The sequence below is a fragment of the Somniosus microcephalus genome, unplaced genomic scaffold (genome assembly GCF_052327205.1).
Source record: "Somniosus microcephalus isolate GS21.2 unplaced genomic scaffold, FLI_Smic_1.0 scaffold39, whole genome shotgun sequence".
Lineage (NCBI taxonomy): Eukaryota > Metazoa > Chordata > Chondrichthyes > Squaliformes > Somniosidae > Somniosus > Somniosus microcephalus.
Genome location: NW_028225226.1, coordinates 822,836 through 848,056, shown reverse-complemented (window position 1 = coordinate 848,056; position 25,221 = coordinate 822,836). Strand labels below are relative to the sequence as shown.

Here is a 25,221-nt window from a genome sequence, read left to right as displayed (position 1 = left end):
TGGGTTAATACCCAGTGTGTTAAATGGGTTAATACCCGGCGTGTTAAATGGGTTAATATCAGGTGTGTTAAATGGGTTAATGTCCAGTGTGTTAACTGGGTTAATGTCGGTTGTGTTAAATCGGTTAATACCCGGTGTGTTAAATGGGTTAATACCAGGAGTGTTAAATGAGTTGATACCCGGTGTGTTAAATGGGTTAATACCAGGAGTGTTAAATGGGTTGATACCAGGTGTGTGAAATGGGTTCATACCAGGTGTGTGTAATGGGTTGATACCCGGTGTGTTAAATGAGTTAATACCCGGTGTGTTAAATGAGTTGATACCCGGTGTGTGAAATGGGTTAATACCAGGAGTGTTAAATGGGTTAATACCAGGTGTGTTAAATGGGTTGATACCCGGTGTGTTAAATGGGTTATTACCAGGAGTGTTAAATGGGTTAATACTAGGTGCGTTAAATGGGTTGATACCCGATGTGTTAAATGGGTTATTACCAGGTGTGTTAAATGGGTTAATACTAGGTGCGTTAAATGGGTTGATACCCGCTTTAAAATAGCAGACTGTGGAAAGTAAATGAGACAGACTCACTGTTCAGAAAATAATTTCCCAGAATGCCATAATCGAGCTCAGAAGTGGAACCTGTCCCGGTCCTTTCAGCATCCCTGTTCTTCCTGCCAGTGGCTTCTAAGCCAGGGCTCAGAGGAAGGAGCAGTGGAACCCGGGAGAACTAACATAAATATGGGGGATAAGTATTAAGGTAACGATGTAAGATTATATAAAAAACTGGAACTGTGTATCAGGAGATAGTCACACCAATTAGATTAATTAATTCAGATGTAGTCCGTGGCCAGGGGCAGGATGGTGTGACTAGAAGTGAGGCAGGTACGGGGATCCAGGAGGTAGTGTTGGAGGAGCCGCAGCCCTTGCACTTGTCCAACAGGTTCAAGGCTCTTACTCCCTGCGAGGATGGGAACAGGGACTGCGGGGAGGATGAGAAACCTGGCCACAGCACCGTGGAGCGGGGGACCATTCAAGTGGGGGGAGTTAAAAGAAATGTTGTAGTGGTAGGGGATAGTATCGTTAGGGGGATAGATAGAGTTCTCTGCAGCCGAGAGCGAGAGTCCCGAAGGCTGTGTTGCCTGCCCAGTGCCAGGGTTAAGGACATCTCCTCTGGACTGGAGAGAAACTTGGAGTCGGAAGGGGAGGATCCAGTTGTCGTGGTCCATGTTGGTACCAACGACATAGATAGGACAAGGAAGGAGGTTCTGCTGAGGGAGTTTGAGCAGCTAGGGGCCAAATTAAAAAGCAGAACAACAAGGGTAATAATCTCTGGATTACTACCTGAGCCACGAGCGAATTTGGCTAGGACAAATATAATTAGAGAGTTAAATGCGTGGCTCAAAGACTGGTGTGGGAGAAATGGGTTTTGATTCCTGGGACACTGGCACCAGTACTGGGGCAGGAGGGAGCTGTTCCGTTGGGACGGGCTTCACTTGGCCAGTGCTGGGACTAGAGTCCTGGCGGATCATATAACTAGGGCTGTAGAGAAGGCTTTAAACTAACTAGTGGGGGGGAGGTTCCTAGAGAGCAAATAATACAAATGACAACAGAGAAGGTCATAGACCTAGGTAGCAGTGGGGAAATTAAAAACCAGAGCATGCCAGGAAGGGGCAGAAGGTATGGAGTAAAAGGTAAAGTAATAAAAAGGGCAAAAGCAGGAACTAAGTGTCACAAAACATCTTTGAAAGTTCTCTATCTGAATGCACGTAGCATTCGTAACAAAATAGACGAGTTAATGGCACAAATAACTACATATGGGTATGATGTTGTGGCCATTACAGAAACATGGCTGCAGGGTGACAATGCCTGGGAATTAAACATACCAGGTTATTTAACGATCAGGAAGGACAGGCAGGAAGGAAGGGGAGGTGGGGTGGCAATGTTAATAAAGGAAGGAATCACTGTAATACAGAGAAATGATATTGGGTCAAAAGATCAGGACAATGAAACTGTTTGGGTGGAGGTAAGGAATAATAAGGGAAAAAAAACACTAGTGGGCGTAGTCTATAGGCCTCCGAACTGTGGCAACTCTGTTGGACGGAGTATCAATCAGCAAATAGTTGAGGCTTGTAATAAGGGAGCATCTATAATTTTGGGGGATTTTAACTATCATATTAATTGGAGAAATCAAATTGGGCAGGGCTGCCTTGAGGATGAGTTCATTGAGTGTATTAGGGATGGGTTTCTTGAGCAGTATGTAACTGAACCGACCAGGGGGCAAGCAACCTTAGATCTGGTCCTGTGTAACGAGACAGGATTAATTAAAAATGTCCTAGTAAAGGATCCCCTTGGAATGAGTGACCATAACATGGTTGAATTCCATATTCAATTAGAGGGTGAGAAGATTGGATCTCAAACAAGCATGCTAAGCTTGAATAAAGGAGACTATGAAGGTATGAGAGCGGAATTGAGTAGAGTGGATTGGGAAAATAGATTAAAGGGTAAGACGATACATGATCAGTGGTGTACATTTAAGGAGTTATTTTACAACTTCCAAAAAATATATATTTCACTGAGAAGAAAAGGGTGTAAAAGAAAAGACAGCCATCCGTGGCTAAGTAAAGAAATTAAGGATAGTATTCAACTAAAAACAAGGGCATATAAGGTAGCCAAATCTAGTGGGAGGATAGAGAATTGGGAAAACTTTAAAAGACAGCAAAAAATAACAAAAAGATTGATTAAGAAAGGGAAGATAGATTATGAAAGTAAATTAGCAAACAATATAAAAACAGATAGTAAGAGTTTTTATAGTTATATAAAAAGAAAAAGGGTGGCTAATGTAAATGTTGGTCCCTTAGAGGATAAGACCGGGAAATTAATTGTGGGAAATATGGAGATGGCAAAAACACTGAATGAATATTTTGTATCAGTCTTTACAGTAGAGGACACTAAGAATATCCCAACGCTGGACAAACAGGGGGCTATAGGGGGGGAGGAGCTAAACACGATCAAAATCACTAAGGAAGTGGTACTCAGTAAATTAATGGGACTCAAGGCGGATAAATCACCTGGACCTGATGGCTTACATTCTAGGGTCTTGAGGGAAGTGGCGGTAGGGATTGTGGATGCATTGGTAATAATTTTCCAAAACTCCCTGGACTCAGCAAAGGTCCCGGCAGACTTGAAAACTGCTAATGTAACACCCTTATTTAAAAAGGGCAGTAGACAGAAGGCTGGAAACAATAGTTAGCCTAACATCTGTGGTAGGTAAAATTTTGGAGTCCATTATTAAGGAGACAGTAACAGGACATTTGGATAAACATAATTTAATAGGACAAAGTCAGCATGGTTTTATGAGGGGGAAGTCATGTTTGACAAATTTGCTGAAGTTCTTTGAGGAAGTAACATAGAGGGTGGATAAAGGGGAACCAGTGGACATAATGTATTTAGACATCCAAAAGGCATTTGACAAGGTGCCACACATAAGATTATTGCTTAAGATAGAAAATCACTGGATTGGGGGTAATATTCTGGCATGGATAGAGGATTGGCTATCTAAGAGAAGGCAGAGAGTTGGGATAAATGGTTCATTCTCAGACTGGCAATCAGTAACTAGTGGTGTTCCGCAGAGGTCAGTGCTGGGTCCCCAACTCTTTACAATCTATATTAACGATTTGGAGGAGGGGACTGAGTGTAACATATCAAAGTTTGCAGATGATACTAAGATGGGAGGGAAAGTAGTGAGTGAGGAGGACATAAAAAACCTGCAAGGGGACATAGACAGGTTAAATAAGTGGGCAGAGATTTTACAGATGGAATAGAATACTAGAAAGTGTGAGGTTATGCACTTTGGCAGGAAAAATCGTAGAGCAAGTTATTATCTTAATGGCAAGAAACTGGAAAGTACTGAAGTACAAAGGGATCTGGGGGTCCTGGTGCACGAAACTCAAAAGGTTAGTATGCAGGTGCAGCAAGTGATTAAGAAGGCCGATGTAATGTTGGCTTTCATTGCTAGGGGGATAGAATATAAAAATAGGGAGGTATTGCTTCAGTTGTACAAGGTACTGGCGAGACCGCACCTGGAATACTGCATACGGTTTTGGTGTCTATACTTAAGAAAAGACATACTTGCTCTCGAGTCAGTACAAATAAGGTTCACTCGTTTAATCCCGGGGATGAGGGGATGGACATATGAGGAGAGGTTGAGTAGATTGGGACTCTACTCATTGGAGTTCAGAAGAATGAGAGGCGATCTTATTGAAACATATAAGATTGTGAAGGGGTTGGATCGGGTGGATGCGGGGAGGATGTTCCCGATGATGGGCGAAACTAGAACTAGGGGGCATAGTCTTAGAATAAGGGGTTGCTCTTTCAAAACTGAGATGAGGAGGAACTACTTCAGTCAGAGGGTGGTAGGTCCATGGAATATGCTGCCCCAAAAAGCTGTAGAAGCTACATCATTACATAAATTTAAAACAGAAATAGACAGTTTCCTAGAAGTAAAGGGAATTAAGGGTTACGGGGAGCAGGCAGGAATTTGGACATGAGTCTAGGTTCGGATCGGTCATGGCCCTGTGGGTAGCGGAGCGGACCCAGGGGCCGTGTAGCCTGATCCTGCTCCTATTTCGTGTGTCTAATTCTGTTAGATTCAGGAGATGGTTCTGTGATTGTAGATTGGCAGTTAGGATCAGATCAGCCATGATCTTATTGAATGGCGGAGCAGGCTCGAGGGGCCGATTGGCCTACTCCTGCTCCTATTTCTTTTGTTCTTATGTTCTTATGTTCACTGAACCGTGCTCTCTAAGAGATAATTTATCCAGAAGTCACTGATCCCAATAAGCATTTATCATTCTGGAGGTTGCACCTAAATCAATCTTATGCAGAGCCGCTGGTGATCTCGGAGACTCATCAGAATGTGTTATGCTACAGACAGAGGCTGTTACACAGGAACATTTTACCAATAAATACTGGACATGTAAGCTGGCAATTCTAATACACCCTGGAAAGCAAAATATATAGGCTGTTGATCCCAGTAAATCCCGACAAACCCAATAATATAGCTGGTAATCCAAGTGAACCCAGATAAACCCAGATATCTTGGCTGGAGTTTACAGTAAATTACGATTAATCCATATATATATATAGGCAGTTGTTCTCAATGAGCCCTCATAATCACAGATATATTGTCTGTCGATTCTAGTAATCTGTCATAAACCCAGAAATATAAGCAGGCGATCCCGAATAAACCTGTTTGGAGCACAGGAGCATAGCAACAGTAGTAGTAGCCATTCAGCCCCTCGAGCCATTCAAGGGGATCACGGCTGATCTATTGCCTAACTCCATTCACCTGGCTTTGCCCCATATCCCTTGATAACTTTGGGTAACTGAAATCTAATAATATCAGATTTTAAATTAACAATTCACCCCACATCAAATGTTTTTTGTGGAAGAGAGCTTTATGAGATATTGTATTGAGTGTTTTGCTGAGGTAACAGAGAGGGTGGGTGAGGGCAGTGCATTTGCTATTGTGTATATGGACAATACAAATCTTTTGATAAAGCTCCATATATTAGGCATGTGAGACAATTTGCAGCCCATGCAATAAAAGGGGAAGTAGCATCATGTATATAAAGGCGGCGAAGGGATAGAAAGCAGCGAGTTGTGGTGAATGGCTGTTATTGCGTAATGTATAGAGGTGAAAATTGGTGTTCCCTCGGGTTAACTACTCGGGCCACTGCTGTGCTTGGCATACATTAACGTCATGGACATGGGGGTATAGGCCCAATTTTGAAAATTGCAGAGGATACGAAATATGTAAGAGTGATGAAGATAGTAAGAGACTTCAATTCGTGGTGATTGAAGGTCAATCATCACAGCCCAGGACATCGCTGCAGGATATCCTCATGGTAGTGCCCTAGGCCCAACCATCTTCAGCTGCTTCATCAATGACCCTCCCTTCAAGATAATGTCAGAAATGGGGATGTTTGATGATAACTGCACAGTGTTCAGCGCAATTCACAACTTCTCAGATAAGAAGAAAGCAGTCCAAGCCCGCATGCAACATGACCTGGATGGCATTCAGGATTGGGCTGATATGTGGCAGGTAACATTCGTGCCACAGAAGTGCCAGGCAATTACTACCTCCAACAACCGAGAGTCTAACCACCGTCCCATGATATTTAGCAGTATTACCATCGCCGAATCTCCTACCATCAGCATCCTGGGGGTCACCATTGACCAGAAACTTAACTGTACCAGCCACATAAATACTGTGGCAACAACAGCAGGTCAGAGGGTCGGTATTCTGCGGCGTGTGTCGCACCTCCTGACTCCCCAAAGACTTTCCACCATCTACAAGGGACAAACAAGGAGTGTGATGGAATACTCTCCACTTGCCGGGATGAGAGCAGCACAAACAACACGCAAGAATCTCGACACCATCCAGGACAAAGCAGCTCGTTTATTGGCACCCTATTCACCATCTTAAACATTCACTCCCTCCGCTACCAGTGCATGATGGCTGCAGTGTGTACCATCTATAAGATGCTTTGCAGCAACCGCTAAGGCTTCTTCGGCAGCATCTCCCAAACCCGCGACCTATTCCACCTAGAAGGACAAGGGCAGCGGGTGCATGGGAACAGCACCACCTCCAAGTTCCCCTACAAGTCACACACCGTCCTGCATCGTCGCTGTGTTAATATCCTGGAACTCCATCCCTAACAGCACAATGGGACTACCTTCACATCACGGACTGCAGCGGTTGAAGAAGGAGGCTTGCCACCACCTTCCCAAAGGTAATTAGGAATGGAAAATAAATGCTGGTCTTTCCAGCGACGCCCACAGCCCATGAAAGAATTTTTAAAAATGATGACATAGACAGGCTGTTGTAATGGGCGGACACATTTAGATGAAATTCAATGCTGAAAATTGTGAGTTGATATGATTACAAGCTAAATTGAATAATTTTAGAAGGGTTAACGGACAGATATCACTGGGGGAGTTTGTGAACAATTCGTTGAAGATGGCAGAACAGCTTTAGAACGCTGTTAATAAACCATGTGTGATCCTTGTTTATATAAAAAGAAACATGAAGTCCAAACGGCATGAAGTTGTGGATAACCATAATATAATATACTAGTTGGGCTGCAGCTGGAGTATTGAGTCCTATTCTGGGCGCCGCACTTTCAGAAGGACATGAAGGATTTGAAGAGAGCACAGAAGAGATTTACTTCATTGGTTCCAGTAATAAACGATTGCCGTTACGTGGATAGACCAGAGAAGCTGGAGCTGTTCTCCTTAGAGCATAGACGGCTAAGAGGAAATTTGACAGAGGGTTTTAAAATCAAGAAAACGATTAGATACAGTAAATAAACAGAAAAGATGGATGAATACAAAAGACAAAGCTGAAGTGTCTGTAACCATCCTGAGAGAAGCCAGACTTCATTCAATTCGATTAATTCCAAGCGATATTAAGAAACAGCTGAGCTGATTAGTTACAGCAAATGCAATGAGCTCCGACAACACTCCGGCTGCAGCACTCAAAGCGTGTGCTCCAGAACTAGCCACGCCTCGGGGAAGCGGTTGTGTTAAGAGATTGAGTAAACTAGTCCTGTAATCTCTTGAATTCGGAAGAATGAGAGGGGATCTCATGAAGCATGCAAAATTATTACACGGTTTGATCGGTTGGATGCTGGGAGAATGATTCCCTTGGCTGGGGAGTCTAGAACCAGCGGACACAGCCTCAGGATAAAGGTTAGGCCATTCAGGACTGAGAGAAGACATTTCTTCACACAGAAAGTGGTGAATCTTTGGAATTCTCTTCCCCAGAGTGCTGTGGAGGCTCAGTTATTGGGTATATTCAAAACAGAAGTGGGTAGATTTCTGACTGGTAAGGGCATCAAGGGATATGGCGATAGGGCCGGTGAGTGGAATTGAGGCAGGAGATCAGCCATGATCTCATTGAATCCCCTGCACTGCTTAAAAATCTGTTCCATTACCTTTTTTTTTATAGTTCTGACGAAAGGTTATCGACCTGAAACGTTACCTCTGTTTCTCTCTTCGCAGATGCTGCCTGACCTGCTGAGTATCTCCAGCATTTTCTGTTTCAATTCATATTTCCAGCATCTGCAGTATTTTCTCAGTTCGCATTTCTTTCATTGTGCAAAACAAGGATATCGCTTAATTAATGACGCTTTGAAAGCAACATAAAAGTTTAACAAAATAACTACCACCCAACGTGGGGGTCGAACCCACGACCCTGAGATTAAGAGTCTCATGCTCTACCGACTGAGCTAGCCGGGCCTGTTGCAACAACATTGCCTTGTCGCTGATTGCAGTCAGGAACCTTGTGGCTCCGGCCGGTCACAACAGCATGTCTGAGCCGCGTTTCTGGAAACTGCGAAACAAGTTCTCCAGAAGCCCGAGGCGTATAAGGAACTCAAGCAGCAAAATCCCTTTCATTAACCACAGGGGTTCAGGCAAATTTCTGATCACAAATCGCTTTAGTCCTTGTCAATATCGCTTGTCTATTTCCCGGAGATTCCCGATTCTGTCTGTCTCTCTGGCTCTGTTTATTGTGTCTGTGGCCACCTGCGGGTAGATTTTGAAAGAATTACCTGTGTTTGTGTCTGCTTGTTACTTTAAACAAATGAGGGCATCAGGCGCTTCTGTGCATGACACTGAGGAATCAGGAGAAGGCAGGAGGAATGAAACAGTGTTTGTGGAACGAGTATATATACAAACTACGAACATCCGTGGTTATGTTGTGGACCTCATGGTGCAACGGCAGCACATCTGACTCCAGATCAGAAAGTTCTGCGTGTTCAAATCTAATCGATCTCCTAACTGAACTATTTCAGCGTTGTATAGGTGGCTATTCAAACAGCCCCAAAACGCTCTGTTTCCTCACCGGGAATCGAACCCGGGCCGCGGCGGTAAAAGTGCCTGAATCCTAACCACTAGACTACCAGAAAAGCTGCAGCAAGTTTCCTGCCAGCAAGCACAGCAATGCAGTGTTTCCTACCTGCTCCTTTGCAATTCAGATCCTTTCGCACCAGGCAAACTGTTCGGACAAAATGATATTTTTAACATGAGAACACAAAAGACGTGTTCGCGAAAGCACGGCACCAAGTGCGGGTAGGCATCCACTTGAAATCGATTTCCTTCAGTGGTTTTCTCTGGATGTTGTCTCTCTCGGTGCCGGCGAACATTTCATTGATGCATTTGTCCTGAACTGAAGCCTTTTGCCCATCTCGCGGGGTCAGAGCTGCTCTGTCTGTCTATTACCTGCCTGTTACCCTTATCGGGAACAGGCCGCCTGTTCAACGTTCAACAGCAAACCCAGAAAGACAAATAAACAGAAAGATGTGTCTCTCAGCCCCGGTGGCAAAGGTGCAATGGATGTTAATCCAAATAAATCCCCCGTGAGTCTGTGTGCATTGGCTTCCTTATAAAGTTTGTATTTGAAATGTGCGGGAAAAGTGTAAAATTATGAAAACATCCTGATGGCCAGTACGGGGATCAAACTCGCGACCTTGTCGTTATTAACACCAGGCTTTCACCAACTGGGCTAACCGGCCACAATGCTCTTGTTGGCCAGGCTCGCACCCAGGCTGCGAGATTGTCTTTCAGCCTCACACTGGGTGACCGAGTTACTGCACAATCATTGAACACACCACATCGGTTAAACATTGTTAACTGTTCGTATATACAACTGGGCAGAGTGTAAATCGAAACTAACAGAAAGACAGCTCTATGGTCTAACAAACCTCATTCTAAAATTTATTATCGCACCACAGCCCCTCCCACAAACACTGCTCCGGTATAAGAGCAGACGGCGGGACACCGACTGGATTCGCACCTGCAGCGGACGGTTGGAGCCGGATCCAGCATGTCCGATGTGGTTTCACTCCCATTCGTTTGGGAAACGCGGCATCAGGAGCGTAAAATTTCTCCTCATTCACTCCTCTTGTAGTGAAGGAGACAGAAAGTAACTAAAACCTACCGAAACCCGGGACCTTTAGATCTTCAGTCTAACGCTCTCCCAACTGAGCTATTTCGGCTTCACATCAAAAGCAGTATACTGTTGTTCTTTTGGAGGTTTTTCTATCCCCGGGTAGAATTGCCCCTCTCGCTCATTCCTCACTTCGGGCAATGTGACCGGACCAGATCTCAGAGCTCAGGTTGTGTTAATGTAAAGCTGCAGTGTTGATAAAGATACAATGCTGACACAGCACGGGGGACCTCACTCTGTTGGACACAGCGTGAAATGCAATGACATGTTCAAATAAAGTTACAGAGCACAACACATGTGTAAAATTCCCTGTTCTTTTCTCCACACTGATGGGTTGTGAAGGGAGAGACGGGCCGAAATCTCACTGAGCCGCACTGATCACGAGCCAAATCAAGTTCAATCTTCAGGTATGGTGCTGAGCCCGACACAGAAGTGAAAATGCCCGTGGTTGTGGGTTGATTAATGATAATAGAAACAAATATGAAGTGTCTCACAGACTTCAATGATTCCTTAATACCGTTGGTTGTCTAAAAGCTATCAATCGCAGGTTAAAATGAGCAATTCATGATGCATCTTTGAAAGAGCTATCCAATCAGTCCCACTCCGCTGCTCTTCCCCCATAGCCCTGCTGACACTCCTGCCAGCGGAAACTGTTTCCCCCATAATTTTGATCACCTCTATTAAATCTCCCCTGACCAGTGATTAATGGAGTTCAACGCGGGCAAGTATCAGATCATCCAATTGGGGCCGAGCAAAGATCAGTCGGTGTGTGGTCTGAAAACATCATGTGGGAGAATAGTTTTTTTCTGTGAAGTAGCCGGTCCCGTTAAATTTTACAAATGTTGCCCCAGATCGCTGCTCTCTCAAGCAATGAACATTTGAAACCATTCTCCTAAAATGCAATGTATTAAATGAGATATGGGTTAACAGTTCAGGAGATGCAAAGAGCAAAATAAATGAATGAAGTTTCGACTGTCCCTCAGTAACCATATTATTATGACTTTCATTCCGCAAAATAAAGTTAGCGGTTAATTAATGGTGATTAAAGCAGTTCTTATTTATTCACATTAGATGCATGTAATTAATTTAATAAAATTACATCGCATTCATGAATAACAAACGGTGGTCTCAAAATTTCTTCCCTAACCGTGAATCGAACCCAGCCTGCAAAACTGATAGGAATAAATTATTGAATCATTTAATGGTGCCTCGAAAAATATCACACTAGTAAATTAAAATCACTGCTATAATGTGTTTCGGTGTTGAAGGGGATTGAAAAAAGCCCAGACTGCGCCCGCGGTGAGACAGAATTCGAACTTACAAAGAAGTTGGTGCTGCGAAGTAACCGCCAAGCGAAAGCTGACACCGATTAAAGAAGGAGACAGCGCTCAATATAAAGGAAGAGCTCACAAACGTTAACTTTCTGTATTCTGTGTAAAAGGACTCTCAAATCCTTGAATATACTCAATGACTGAGCATCCACTGCCCTCTGAGGTTGAGAATTGCAAAGATCACAAGCCTCTGAGTGAAGAAATGTCTCCTCATCTGAGTCTCAAACAGCCGGCCCCTAATCCTCAGACTCTGCCCCCCAGTTCTAGACTCTCCAGCCAGGGGAAACAACCTCTCAGCTTCTACCCTTTCAAGCCCTCCAAGAAAAGTATACCTTTCAATGAGAACACCTCTCGTTCTTCTGAACTCCAGAGATTATAGGCCCAATCTACTCAATCTCTCCTCATAGGACAATCCTATCATCATTGAAAACAATCAGGTTTGATTCCCAGTCAGGGATTTCAGTTCTGACAAAGACCATTGAAGTCTGTGAGAATCTTAATAATTGTATTAAAACCAACAAAAATGTGTGTTGCACACTGAAGGAAATTGTAACATGTTTGCCGGGTGACAGTCAAACTTTAATAACTTTCGTCAGAGATTCATAGATTTATAACAAAAGGCGATGGTTTTATACAGTGTTTCCGTAGTGTAGTGGTTATCACGTTCGCCTAACACGCGAAAAGTCCCCGGTTCGAAATTGGGCGGGAACATTTTGTAAATCATGTTAATTTAAATCGTAGAAAAATGGATCAATTCCCATTTGTTATGCAAAGTAACAAAGTCCTGTTACATTTGTGTTATTCTGTACAGTTATGCACACACACAGAACACTACGGTGTCACTCGCTCACTTCCGTTTCCAGCCCTGACCGTGCAGACAGCCACTCTCAAAGCTACACAATCCGGCTGCTTTCAGTTGAATTGTGAAAGTTTATTCAAGGATCCTGCAGCTTTACTTCGGTTCACAACAGCAGATCGAAGCCGCGTTGCTGCAAACAACAAACCATGTTTTCCAGAATTCCAAGGTGTATACGGAACTCAACCATTAAATTTCCCTTCATTAACCTCAGGGGTTCAGGTAATTTTCTATGATTCTATAATAAGTTATTAAAGTTTGACTGTCATCCGGTATACATGTTAGCAATTCCTGCAGTGTGCAACAAAATGTTGTGGGTTGATTAATGATAATAGAAACAATTATGAAGTGTCTCACAGACTTCAATGATTCCTTAATTCCGTTGGTTGACTAAAAGCTATCAATCGCAGGTTAAATGAGCAATTCATGATGCATCTTTGAAAGAGCTATCCAATCAGTCCCACTCCGCTGCTCTTCCCCCATAGCCCTGCTGACACTCCTGCCAGTGGAAACTGTTTCCCCCATAATTTTGATCACCTCTATTAAATCTCCCCTGACCAGTGAATAATGGAGCTCAACGCGGGCAAGTGTCAGATCATCCACTTGGGGCCTAGCAAAGATCAGTCAGTGTGTGGTCTGAAAACATCATGTGAGAGAATCGGTTTTTTCTGTGAAATAGCCGGTCCCGTTAAATTTTACAAATGTTGCCCCAGATCGCTGCTCTCTCAAGCAATGAACATTTTAAACCATTCCCCTGAAATGCAATGTGTAAAATGAGATATGGGTTAACAGTTCAGGAGATGCAAAGAGCAAAATAAATGAAAGAAGTTTCGACTGTCCCTCAGTAACCATATTATTATGTCTTTCATTCCGCAAAATAAAGTTACCGGTTAATTAATGGTGATTAAAGCAGTTCTTATTTATTCACATTAGATGCATGTAATTAATTTAATAAAATTACATCGCATTCATGAATAAGAAACGGTGATATCAAAATTTCTTCCCTAAACGTGAATCGAACCCAGCCTGCAACACTGATAGGAATAAATTATTGAATCATTTAATGGTGCCTCGAAAAATATCACACTACTAAATTACAATCACAGCTTTAATGTGTTTTGGTGTTGAAGGGGATTGAAAAAAGCCCAGACTGCGCCCGCGGTGAGACAGAGTTCGAACTTACAAAGAAGATGGTGCTGTGAAGTAACAGCTGGGCGAAAGCTGACAACGATTGAAGGACGAGAAACCGCTCAATATAAAGGATGAGCTCACAAACGTTAATTTCTGTATTCTGTGTAAAAGGACTCCCTAATTCTTGAATATACTCAATGACTGAGCATCCACTGCCCTCTGAGGTTGAGAATTGCAAAGATTCACAAGCCTCTGAGTGAAGAAATGTCTCCTCATCTGAGTCTCAAATGGCCGGCCCCTTATCCTGAGACTCTGCCTCCTAGTTCGAGACTCTCCAGCCAGGGGAAACAACCTCTCATCTTCTACCGTTTCATGCCCTCCAAGAAAATTGTACCTTTCAATGACAACACATCTCGTACTTCTGAACTCCAGAGATTATAGGCCCAATCTACTCAATCTCTCCTCATCGGACAATCCAATCATCATTGAAAACAATCAGGTTTGATTCCCAGTCAGGGATTTCAGTTCTGACAAAGACAATTGAAGCCAGTGAGAATCTTATTAATTGTATTAAAACGAACAAAAATGTGTGTTGCACACTGAAGGAAATTGTAACATGTTTGCTGGGTGACAGTCAAACTTAAATAACTTTCTTCATAGATTCATAGATGTATTGCCAAAGGCGACTGTTTTATTCGGCGTTTCCGTAGTGTAGTGGTTATCACGTTCACCTAACACGCGAAAAGTCCCCGGTTCAAAACCGGGCGGAAACATTTTGTAAATCATGTTCATTTGAATCGGAGAAAAATGGATCAATTCGCATTTGTTATGCAATGTAACAAAGTCCTGTTACATTTGTGTTATTCTGTACAGTTGTACACACACACAGAACACTACGGTTTCGCTCGCTCACTTCCGTTTCCAGCCCTGACCCTGCAGACATCCCCTCTCAAAGTTGCACATTCCGGCTGCTTTCAGTTGAATTGTGAAAGATTATTCAAGGATCCTGCAGCTTTTCCTCGGTTCACAACAGCAGATCTAAGCCCCGTTTCTGCAAACTACAAACCATGTTTTCCAGAATTCCAAGGTGTATACGGAACTCAACCATTAAAATTCCCTTCATGAACCACAGGGGTTCAGGCAATTTTCTATGATTCTATAAAAAGTTATTGAAGTTTGACTGTCATCCGGTATACATGTTAGCAATTCCTGCAGTGTGCAACAAAATGTTGTGGGTTGATTAATGATAATAGAAACAGTTATGAAGTGTCTCACAGACTTCAATGATCCCTTAATACCGTTGGTTAACTAAAATCAATCAATTGCAGGTTAAAATGAGGAATTCATATTGCATCTTTGAAAGAGCTATCCAATCAGTCCCACTCCGCTGCTCTTCCCCCATAGCCCTGCTGACACTCCTGCCAGTGGAAACGGTTTCCCCCTTAATTTTGATCACCTCTATTAAATCTCCCCTGACCAGTGAATAATGGAGCTCAACGCGGGCAAGTGTCAGATCATCCACTTGGGGCCTAGCAAAGATCAGTCAGTGTGTGGTCTGAAAACATCATGTGAGAGAATCGTTTTTTTCTGTGAAATAGCCGGTCCCGTTAAATTTTACAAATGTTGCCCCAGATCGCTGCTCTCTCAAGCAATGAACATTTTAAACCATTCTCCTGAAATGCAATGTGTAAAATGAGATATGGGTTAACAGTTCAGGAGATGCAAAGAGCAAAATAAATGAATGAAGTTTCGACTGTCCCTCAGTAACCATATTATTATGTCTTTCATTCCGCAAAATAAATTTACCGGTTAATTAATGGTGATTAAAGCAGTTCTTATTTATTCACATTAGATGCATGTAATTAATTTAATAAAATTACATCGCATTCATGAATAAGAAACGGTGATATCAAAATTTCTTCCCTAACCGGGAATCGAACCCAGCTCGCGATACTGATAGGAATACATTATTGAATCATTTAATGGTGCCTCAAAAAATATCACACTGCTAAATTAAAATCACTGCTTTAATGTGTTTCGGTGTTGAAGAGGATTGAAAAAAGCCCAGACTGCGCCCGCGGTGAGACAGAGTTCGAACTTACAAAGAAGTTGGTGCTGTGAAGTAACAGCTGGGCGAAAGCTGACACCGATTGAAGGACGAGAAACCGCTCAATATAAAGGATGAGCTCACAAACGTTAATTTCTGTATTCTGTGTAAAAGGACTCCCAAATTCTTGAATATACTCAATGACTGAGCATCCACTGCCCTCTGAGGTTGAGAATTGCAAAGATTCACAAGCCTCTGAGTGAAGAAATGTCTCCTCATCTGAGTCTCAAATGGCCGGCCCCTTATCCTGAGACTCTGCCTCCTAGTTCGAGACTCTCCAGCCAGGGGAAACAACCTCTCATCTTCTACCGTTTCATGCCCTCCAAGAAAATTGTACCTTTCAATGACAACACATCTCGTACTTCTGAACTCCAGAGATTATAGGCCCAATCTACTCAATCTCTCCTGATAGGACAATCCAATCATCATTGAAAACAATCAGGTTTGATTCCCAGTCAGGGATTTCAGTTCTGACAAAGACAATTGAAGTCTGTGAGAATCTTATTAATTGTATTAAAACGAACAAAAATGTGTGTTGCACACTGAAGGAAATTGTAACATGTTTGCTGGGTGACAGTCAAACTTAAATAACTTTCTTCATAGATTCATAGATTTATTGCCAAAGGCAACTGTTTTATCCAACGTTTTCGTAGTGTAGTGGTTATCACGTTCGCCTAACACGCGAAAAGTCCCCGGTTCGAAACTGCGCGGAATCATTTTGTAAATCATGTTCAATTAAATCGTAGAAAAATAGATCAATTCCCATTTGTTATGCAAAGTAACAAAGTCCTGTTACATTTGTGTTATTCTGTACAGTTATGCACACACACAGAACACTACGGTGTCGCTCGCTCACTTCCGTTTCCAGCCCTGACCGTGCAGACAGCCCCTCTCAAAGCTACACAATCCGGCTGCTTTCAGTTGAATTGTGAAAGATTATTCAAGGATCCTGCAGCTTTACTTCGGTTCACAACAGCAGATCGAAGCCGCGTTGCTGCAAACAACAAACCATGTTTTCCAGAATTCCAAGGTGTATACGGAACTCAACCATTAAAATTCCCTTCATTAACCTCAGGGGTTCAGGTAATTTTCCATGATTCTATAACAAGTTATTAAAGTTTGACTGTCATCCGGTATACATGTTAGCAATTCCTGCAGTGTGCAACAAAATGTTGTGGGTTGATTAATGATAATAGAAACAATTATGAAGTGTCTCACAGACTTCAATGATTCCTTAATACCGTTGGTTGAATAAAAGCTATCACTCGCAGTTTAAAATGAGCAATTCATGATGCATCTTTGAAAGAGCTATCCAATCAGCCCCACTCCGCTGCTCTTCCCCCATAGCCCTGCTGACACTCCTGCCAGTGGAATCTGTTTCCCCCATAATTTTGATCACCTCTATTAAATCTCCCCTGACCAGTGATTAATGGAGTTCAACGCGGGCAAGTTTCAGATCATCCACTTGGGGCCGAGCAAAGATCGGTCAGTGTGTGGTCTGAAAACATCATGTGAGAGAATAGGTTTTTTCTGTGAAGTAGCCGGTCCTGTTAAATTTTACAAATGTTGCCCCAGATCGCTGCTCTCTCAAGCAATGAACATTTTAAACCATTCTCCTAAAATGCAATGTGTAAAATGAGATATGAGTTATCAGTTCAGGAGATGCAAAGAGCAAAATAAATGAATGAAGTTTCGACTGTCCCTCAGTAACCATATTATCATGTCTTTCATTCTGCAAAATAAAGTTACCGGTTAATTAATGGTGATTAAAGCAGTTCTTATTTATTCACATTAGATGCATGTAATTAATTTAATAAAATTACACCGCATTCATGAATAAGAAACGGTGATATCAAAATTTCTTCCCTAACCGTGAATCGAACCCAGCCTGCAACACTGATAGGAATAAATTATTGAATCATTTAATGGTGCCTCGAAAAATATCACACTACTAAATTAAAATCACTGCTTTAATGTGTTTCGGTGTTGAAGGGGATTGAAAAAAGCCCAGACTGCGCCCGCGGTGAGACAGAGTTCGAACTTACAAAGAAGTTGGTGCTGTGAAGTAACAGCTGGGCGAAAGCTGACACCGATTGAAGGACGAGAAACCGCTCAATATAAAGGATGAGCTCACAAACGTTAATTTCTGTATTCTGTGTAAAAGGACTCCCAAATTCTTGAATATACTCAATGACTGAGCATCCACTGCCCTCTGAGGTTGAGAATTGCAAAGATTCACAAGCCTCTGAGTGAAGAAATGTCTCCTCATCTGAGTCTCAAATGGCCGGCCCCTTATCCTGAGACTCTGCCTCCTAGTTCGAGACTCTCCAGCCAGGGGAAACAACCTCTCATCTTCTACCGTTTCATGCCCTCCAAGAAAATAATACCTTTCAATGACAACACATCTCGTACTTCTGAACTCCAGAGATTATAGGCCCAATCTACTCAATCTCTCCTCATAGGACAATCCAATCATCATTGAAAACAATCAGGTTTGATTCCCAGTCAGGGATTTCAGTTCTGACAAAGACAATTGAAGTCTGTGAGAATCTTATTAATTGTATTAAAACGAACAAAAATGTGTGTTGCACACTGAAGGAAATTGTAACATGTTTGCTGGGTGACAGTCAAACTTAAATAACTTCCTTCATAGATTCATAGATTTATTGCCAAAGGCGACTGTTTTATCCGGCGTTTCCGTAGTGTAGTGGTAATCACGTTCGCCTAACACGCGAAAGGTCTCCGGTTCGAAACCGGGCGGAAACATTTTGTAAATCATGTTCATTTAAATCATAGAAAAATGGATCAATTCGCATTTGTTATGCAATGTAACAAAGTCCTGTTACATTTGTGTTATTCTGTACAGTTGTACACACACACAGAGCACTCCGGTTTCGCTCGCTCACTTCCGTTTCCAGCCCTGACCGTGCAGACAGCCCCTCTCAAAGTTGCACATTCCGGCTGCTTTCAGTTGAATTGTGAAAGATTATTCAAGGATCCTGCAGCTTTACCTCGGTTCACAACAGCAGATCTAAGCCCCGTTTCTGCAAACTACAAACCATGTTTTCCAGAATTCCAAGGTGTATACGGAACACAACCATTAAAATTCCCTTCATTAACCACAGGGGTTCAGGCAATTTTCTATGATTCTATAAAAAGTTATTGAAGTTTGACTGTCATCCGGTATACATGTTAGCAATTCCTGCAGTGTGCAACAAAATGTTGTGGGTTGATTAATGATAATAGAAACAGTTATGAAGTGTATCACAGAATTCAATGATCCCTTAATACCGTTGGTTAACTAAAATCTATCAATTGCAGGTTAAAATGAGGAATTCATATTGCATCTTTGAAAGAGCTATCCAATCAGTCCCACTCCGCTGCTCTTCTCCCATAGCCCTGCTGACACTCCTGCCAGTGGAAACGGTTTCCCCCTTAATTTTGATCACCTCTATTAAATCTCCCCTGACCAGTGAATAATGGAGCTCAACGCGGGCAAGTGTCAGATCATCCACTTGGGGCCTAGCAAAGATCAGTCAGTGTGTGGTCTGAAAACATCATGTGAGAGAATCGGTTTTTTCTGTGAAATAGCCGGTCCCGTTAAATTTTACAAATGTTGCCCCAGATCGCTGCTCTCTCAAGCAATGAACATTTTAAACCATTCCCCTGAAATGCAATGTGTAAAATGAGATATGGGTTAACAGTTCAGGAGATGCAAAGAGCAAAATAAATGAATGAAGTTTCGACTGTCCCTCAGTAACCATATTATTATGTCTTTCATTCCGCAAAATAAAGTTACCGGTTAATTAATGGTGATTAAAGCAGTTCTTATTTATTCACATTAGATGCATGTAATTAATTTAATAAAATTACATCGCATTCATGAATAAGAAACGGTGATATCAAAATTTCTTCCCTAAACGTGAATCGAACCCAGCCTGCAACACTGATAGGAATAAATTATTGAATCATTTAATGGTGCCTCGAAAAATATCACACTACTAAATTACAATCACAGCTTTAATGTGTTTTGGTGTTGAAGGGGATTTAAAAGAAGCCCAGACTGCGCCCGCGGTGAGACAGAGTTCGAACTTACAAAGAAGATGGTGCTGTGAAGTAACAGCTGGGCGAAAGCTGACACCGATTGAAGGACGAGAAACCGCTCAATATAAAGGATGAGCTCACAAACGTTAATTTCTGTATTCTGTGTAAAAGGACTCCCTAATTCTTGAATATACTCAATGACTGAGCATCCACTGCCCTCTGAGGTTGAGAATTGCAAAGATTCACAAGCCTCTGAGTGAAGAAATGTCTCCTCATCTGAGTCTCAAATGGCCGGCCCCTTATCCTGAGACTCTGCCTTCTAGTTCGAGACTCTCCAGCCAGGGGAAACAACCTCTCATCTTCTACCGTTTCATGCCCTCCAAGAAAATTGTACCTTTCAATGACAACACATCTCGTACTTCTGAACTCCAGAGATTATAGGCCCAATCTACTCAATCTCTCCTCATCGGACAATCCAATCATCATTGAAAACAATCAGGTTTGATTCCCAGTCAGGGATTTCAGTTCTGACAAAGACAATTGAAGCCAGTGAGAATCTTATTAATTGTATTAAAACGAACAAAAATGTGTGTTGCACACTGAAGGAAATTGTAACATGTTTGCTGGGTGACAGTCAAACTTAAATAACTTTCTTCATAGATTCATAGATGTATTGCCAAAGGCGACTGTTTTGTTCGGCGTTTCCGTAGTGTAGTGGTTATCACGTTCGCCTAACACGCGAAAAGTCCCCGGTTCGAAACCGGGCGGAAACATTTTGTAAATCATGTTCATTTGAATCGGAGAAAAATGGATCAATTCGCATTTGTTATGCAATGTAACAAAGTCCTGTTACATTTGTGTTATTCTGTACAGTTGTACACACACACAGAACACTACGGTTTCGCTCGCTCACTTCCGTTTCCAGCCCTGACCCTGCAGACAGCCCCTCTCAAAGTTGCACATTCCGGCTGCTTTCAGTTGAATTGTGAAAGATTATTCAAGGATCCTGCAGCTTTTCCTCGGTTCACAACAGCAGATCTAAGCCCCGTTTCTGCAAACTACAAACCATGTTTTCCAGAATTCCAAGGTGTATACGGAACTCAACCATTAAAATTCCCTTCATGAACCACAGGGGTTCAGGCAATTTTCTATGATTCTATAAAAAGTTATTGAAGTTTGACTGTCATCCGGTATACATGTTAGCAATTCCTGCAGTGTGCAACAAAATGTTGTGGGTTGATTAATGATAATAGAAACAGTTATGAAGTGTCTCACAGACTTCAATGATCCCTTAATACCGTTGGTTAACTAAAATCAATCAATTGCAGGTTAAAATGAGGAATTCATATTGCATCTTTGAAAGAGCTATCCAATCAGTCCCACTCCGCTGCTCTTCCCCCATAGCCCTGCTGACACTCCTGCCAGTGGAAACGGTTTCCCCCTTAATTTTGATCACCTCTATTAAATCTCCCCTGACCAGTGAATAATGGAGCTCAACGCGGGCAAGTGTCAGATCATCCACTTGGGGCCTAGCAAAGATCAGTCAGTGTGTGGTCTGAAAACATCATGTGAGAGAATCGGTTTTTTCTGTGAAATAGCCGGTCCCGTTAAATTTTACAAATGTTGCCCCAGATCGCTGCTCTCTCAAGCAATGAACATTTTAAACCATTCTCCTGAAATGCAATGTGTAAAATGAGATATGGGTTAACAGTTCAGGAGATGCAAAGAGCAAAATAAATGAATGAAGTTTCGACTGTCCCTCAGTAACCATATTATTATGTCTTTCATTCCGCAAAATAAATTTACCGGTTAATTAATGGTGATTAAAGCAGTTCTTATTTATTCACATTAGATGCATGTAATTAATTTAATAAAATTACATCGCATTCATGAATAAGAAACGGTGATATCAAAATTTCTTCCCTAACCGGGAATCGAACCCAGCTCGCGATACTGATAGGAATACATTATTGAATCATTTAATGGTGCCTCAAAAAATATCACACTGCTAAATTAAAATCACTGCTTTAATGTGTTTCGGTGTTGAAGAGGATTGAAAAAAGCCCAGACTGCGCCCGCGGTGAGACAGAGTTCGAACTTACAAAGAAGTTGGTGCTGTGAAGTAACAGCTGGGCGAAAGCTGACACCGATTGAAGGACGAGAAACCGCTCAATATAAAGGATGAGCTCACAAACGTTAATTTCTGTATTCTGTGTAAAAGGACTCCCAAATTCTTGAATATACTCAATGACTGAGCATCCACTGCCCTCTGAGGTTGAGAATTGCAAAGATTCACAAGCCTCTGAGTGAAGAAATGTCTCCTCATCTGAGTCTCAAATGGCCGGCCCCTTATCCTGAGACTCTGCCTCCTAGTTCGAGACTCTCCAGCCAGGGGAAACAACCTCTCATCTTCTACCGTTTCATGCCCTCCAAGAAAATTGTACCTTTCAATGACAACACATCTCGTACTTCTGAACTCCAGAGATTATAGGCCCAATCTACTCAATCTCTCCTCATGGGACAATCCAATCATCATTGAAAACAATCAGGTTTGATTCCCAGTCAGGGATTTCAGATCTGACAAAGACAATTGAAGTCTGTGAGAATCTTATTAATTGTATTAAAACGAACAAAAATGTGTGTTGCACACTGAAGGAAATTGTAACTTGTTTGCTGGGTGACAGTCAAACTTAAATAACTTTCTTCATAGATTCATAGATTTATTGCCAAAGGCGACTGTTTTATCCGGCGTTTCCGTAGTGTAGTGGTTATCACGTTCGCCTAACACGCGAAAGGTCCCCGGTTCGAAACCGGGCGGAAACATTTTGTAAATCATGTTCATTTAAATCGTAGAAAAATGGATCAATTCGCATTTGTTATGCAATGTAACAAAGTCCTGTTACATTTGTGTTATTCTGTACAGTTGTACACACACACAGAACACTACGGTTTCGCTCGCTCACTTCCGTTTCCAGCCCTGACCGTGCAGACAGCCCCTCTCAAAGTTGCACATTCCGGCTGCTTTCAGTTGAATTGTGAAAGATTATTCAAGGATCCTGCAGCTTTACCTCGGTTCACAACAGCAGATCTAAGCCCCGTTTCTGCAAACTACAAACCATGTTTTCCAGAATTCCAAGGTGTATACGGAACTCAACCATTAAAATTCCCTTCATTAACCACAGGGGTTCAGGCAATTTTCTATGATTCTATAAAAAGTTATTGAAGTTTGACTGTCATCCGGTATACATGTTAGCAATTCCTGCAGTGTGCAACAAAATGTTGTGGGTTGATTAATGATAATAGAAACAGTTATGAAGTGTCTCACAGACTTCAATGATCCCTTAATACCGTTGGTTAACTAAAATATATCAATTGCAGGTTAAAATGAGGAATTCATATTGCATTTTTGAAAGAGCTATCCAATCAGTCCCACTCCGCTGCCCTTCCCCCATAGCCCTGCTGACACTCCTGCCAGTGGAAACGGTTTCCCCCTTAATTTTGATCACCTCTATTAAATCTCCCCTGACCAGTGAATAATGGAGCTCAACGCGGGCAAGTGTCAGATCATCCACTTGGGGCCTCGCAAAGATCAGTCAGTGTGGGGTCTGAAAACATCATGTGAGAGAATCGTTTTTTTCTGTGAAATAGCCGGTCCCGTTAAATTTTACAAATGTTGCCCCAGATCGCTGCTCTCTCAAGCAATGAACATTTTAAACCATTCTCCTAAAATGCAATGTGTAAAATGAGATATGGGTTAACAGTTCAGGAGATGCAAAGAGCAAAATAAATGAATGAAGTTTCAACTGTCCCTCAGTAACCATATTATTATGTCTTTCATTCCGCAAAATAAAGTTACCGGTTAATTAATGGTGATTAAAGCAGTTCTTATTTATTCACATTAGATGCATGTTATTAATTTAATAAAATTACATCGCATTCATGAATAAGAAACGGTGATATCAAAATTTCTTCCCTAACCGGGAATCGAACCCAGCCTGCAACACTGATAGGAATAAATTATTGAATCATTTAATGGTGCCTCGAAAAATATCACACTACGAAATTAAAATCACTGCTTTAATGTGTTTCGGTGTTGAAGGGGATTGAAAAAAGCCCAGACTGCGCCCGCGGTGAGACAGAGTTCGAACTTACAAAGAAGTTGGTGCTGCGAAGTAACCGCCAAGCGAAAGCTGACACCGATTAAAGAAGGAGACAGCGCTCAATACAAAGGAAGAGCTCACAAACGTTAACTTTCTGTATTCTATGTAAAAGGACTCTCAAATCCTTGAATATACTCAATGACTGAGCATCCACTGCCCTCTGAGGTTGAGAATTGCAAAGATCACAAGCCTCTGAGTGAAGAAATGTCTCCTCATCTGAGTCTCAAATAGCCGGCCCCTAATCCTCAGACTCTGCCCCCCAGTTCTAGACTCTCCAGCCAGGGGAAACAACCTCTCAGCTTCTACCCATTCAAGCCCTCCAAGAAAATTATACCTTTCAATGAGAACACCTCTCGTTCTTCTGAACTCCAGAGATTATAGGCCCAATCTGCTCAATCTCTCCTCATAGGACAATCCAATCATCATTGAAAACAATCAGGTTTGATTCCCAGTCAGGGATTTCAGTTCTGACAAAGACCATTGAAGTCTGTGAGAATCTTAATAATTGTATTAAAACCAACAAAAATGTGTGTTGCACACTGAAGGAAATTGTAACATGTTTGCCGGGTGACAGTCAAACTTTAATAACTTTCGTCAGAGATTCATAGATTTATAACAAAAGGCGACGGATTTCTCCAGTGTTTCCGTAGTGTAGTGGTTATCACGTTCGCCTAACACGCGAAATAGTCCCCGGTTCGAAACAAGGTGGAAAAATTTTGTAAATCATGTTCATTTAAATCGTAGAAAAATGGATCAATTCCCATTTGTTATGCAAAGTAACAAAGTCCTGTTACATTTGTGTTATTCTGTACAGTTATGCACACACACAGAACACTACGGTGTCGCTCGCTCACTTCCGTTTCCAGCCCTGGCCGTGCAGACAGCCCCTCTCAAAGCTACACAATCCGGCTGCTTTCAGTTGAATTGTGAAAGATTATTCAAGGATCCTGCAGCTTTACTTCGGTTCACAACAGCAGATCGAAGCCGCGTTGCTGCAAACAACAAACCATGTTTTCCAGAATTCCAAGGTGTATACGGAACTCAACCATTAAAATTCCCTTCATTAACCTCAGGGGTTCAGGTAATTTTCTATGATTCTATAACAAGTTATTAAAGTTTGACTGTCATCCGGTATACATGTTAGCAATTCCTGCAGTGTGCAACAAAATGTTGTGGGTTGATTAATGCTAATAGAAACAATTATGAAGTGTCTCACAGACTTCAATGATTCCTTAATACCATTGGTTGACTAAAAGCTATCAATCGCAGGTTAAAATGAGCAATTCATGATGCATCTTTGAAAGAGCTATCCAATCAGTCCCACTCCGCTGCTCTTCCCCCATAGCCCTGCTGACACTCCTGCCAGTGGAAACTGTTTCCCCCATAATTTTGATCACCTCTATTAAATCTCCCCTGACCAGTGATTAATGGAGTTCAACGCGGGCAAGTATCAGATCATCCACTTGGGGCCGAGCAAAGATCGGTCAGTGTGTGGTCTGAAAACATCATGTGAAAGAATAGGTTTTTTCTGTGAAGTAGCCGGTCCCGTTAAATTTTACAAATGTTGCCCCAGATCGCTGCTC

The 25,221-nt window shown here is 42.1% G+C and overlaps 6 non-coding genes across 6 annotated transcripts; 5 read left to right on the top strand and 1 right to left on the bottom strand.

Moving 5' to 3' along the window:
- Window positions 1–8,225: 8,225 nt before the first annotated feature.
- On the bottom strand, window positions 8,226–8,298 carry trnak-cuu (transfer RNA lysine (anticodon CUU)). The gene has a single exon. It is a non-coding gene; the product is annotated as a tRNA-Lys (tRNA).
- A 3,680-nt stretch (window positions 8,299–11,978) lies between these two features.
- On the top strand, window positions 11,979–12,051 carry trnav-aac (transfer RNA valine (anticodon AAC)). The gene has a single exon. It is a non-coding gene; the product is annotated as a tRNA-Val (tRNA).
- A 1,976-nt stretch (window positions 12,052–14,027) lies between these two features.
- Window positions 14,028–14,100, top strand: trnav-aac (transfer RNA valine (anticodon AAC)). The gene has a single exon. It is a non-coding gene; the product is annotated as a tRNA-Val (tRNA).
- Window positions 14,101–18,127: 4,027 nt separating this feature from the next.
- Window positions 18,128–18,200, top strand: trnav-aac (transfer RNA valine (anticodon AAC)). The gene has a single exon. It is a non-coding gene; the product is annotated as a tRNA-Val (tRNA).
- Window positions 18,201–20,178: 1,978 nt separating this feature from the next.
- On the top strand, window positions 20,179–20,251 carry trnav-aac (transfer RNA valine (anticodon AAC)). The gene has a single exon. It is a non-coding gene; the product is annotated as a tRNA-Val (tRNA).
- Window positions 20,252–22,228: 1,977 nt separating this feature from the next.
- trnav-aac (transfer RNA valine (anticodon AAC)) lies at window positions 22,229–22,301 on the top strand. Its single transcript has one exon. It is a non-coding gene; the product is annotated as a tRNA-Val (tRNA).
- Window positions 22,302–25,221: the final 2,920 nt, after the last annotated feature.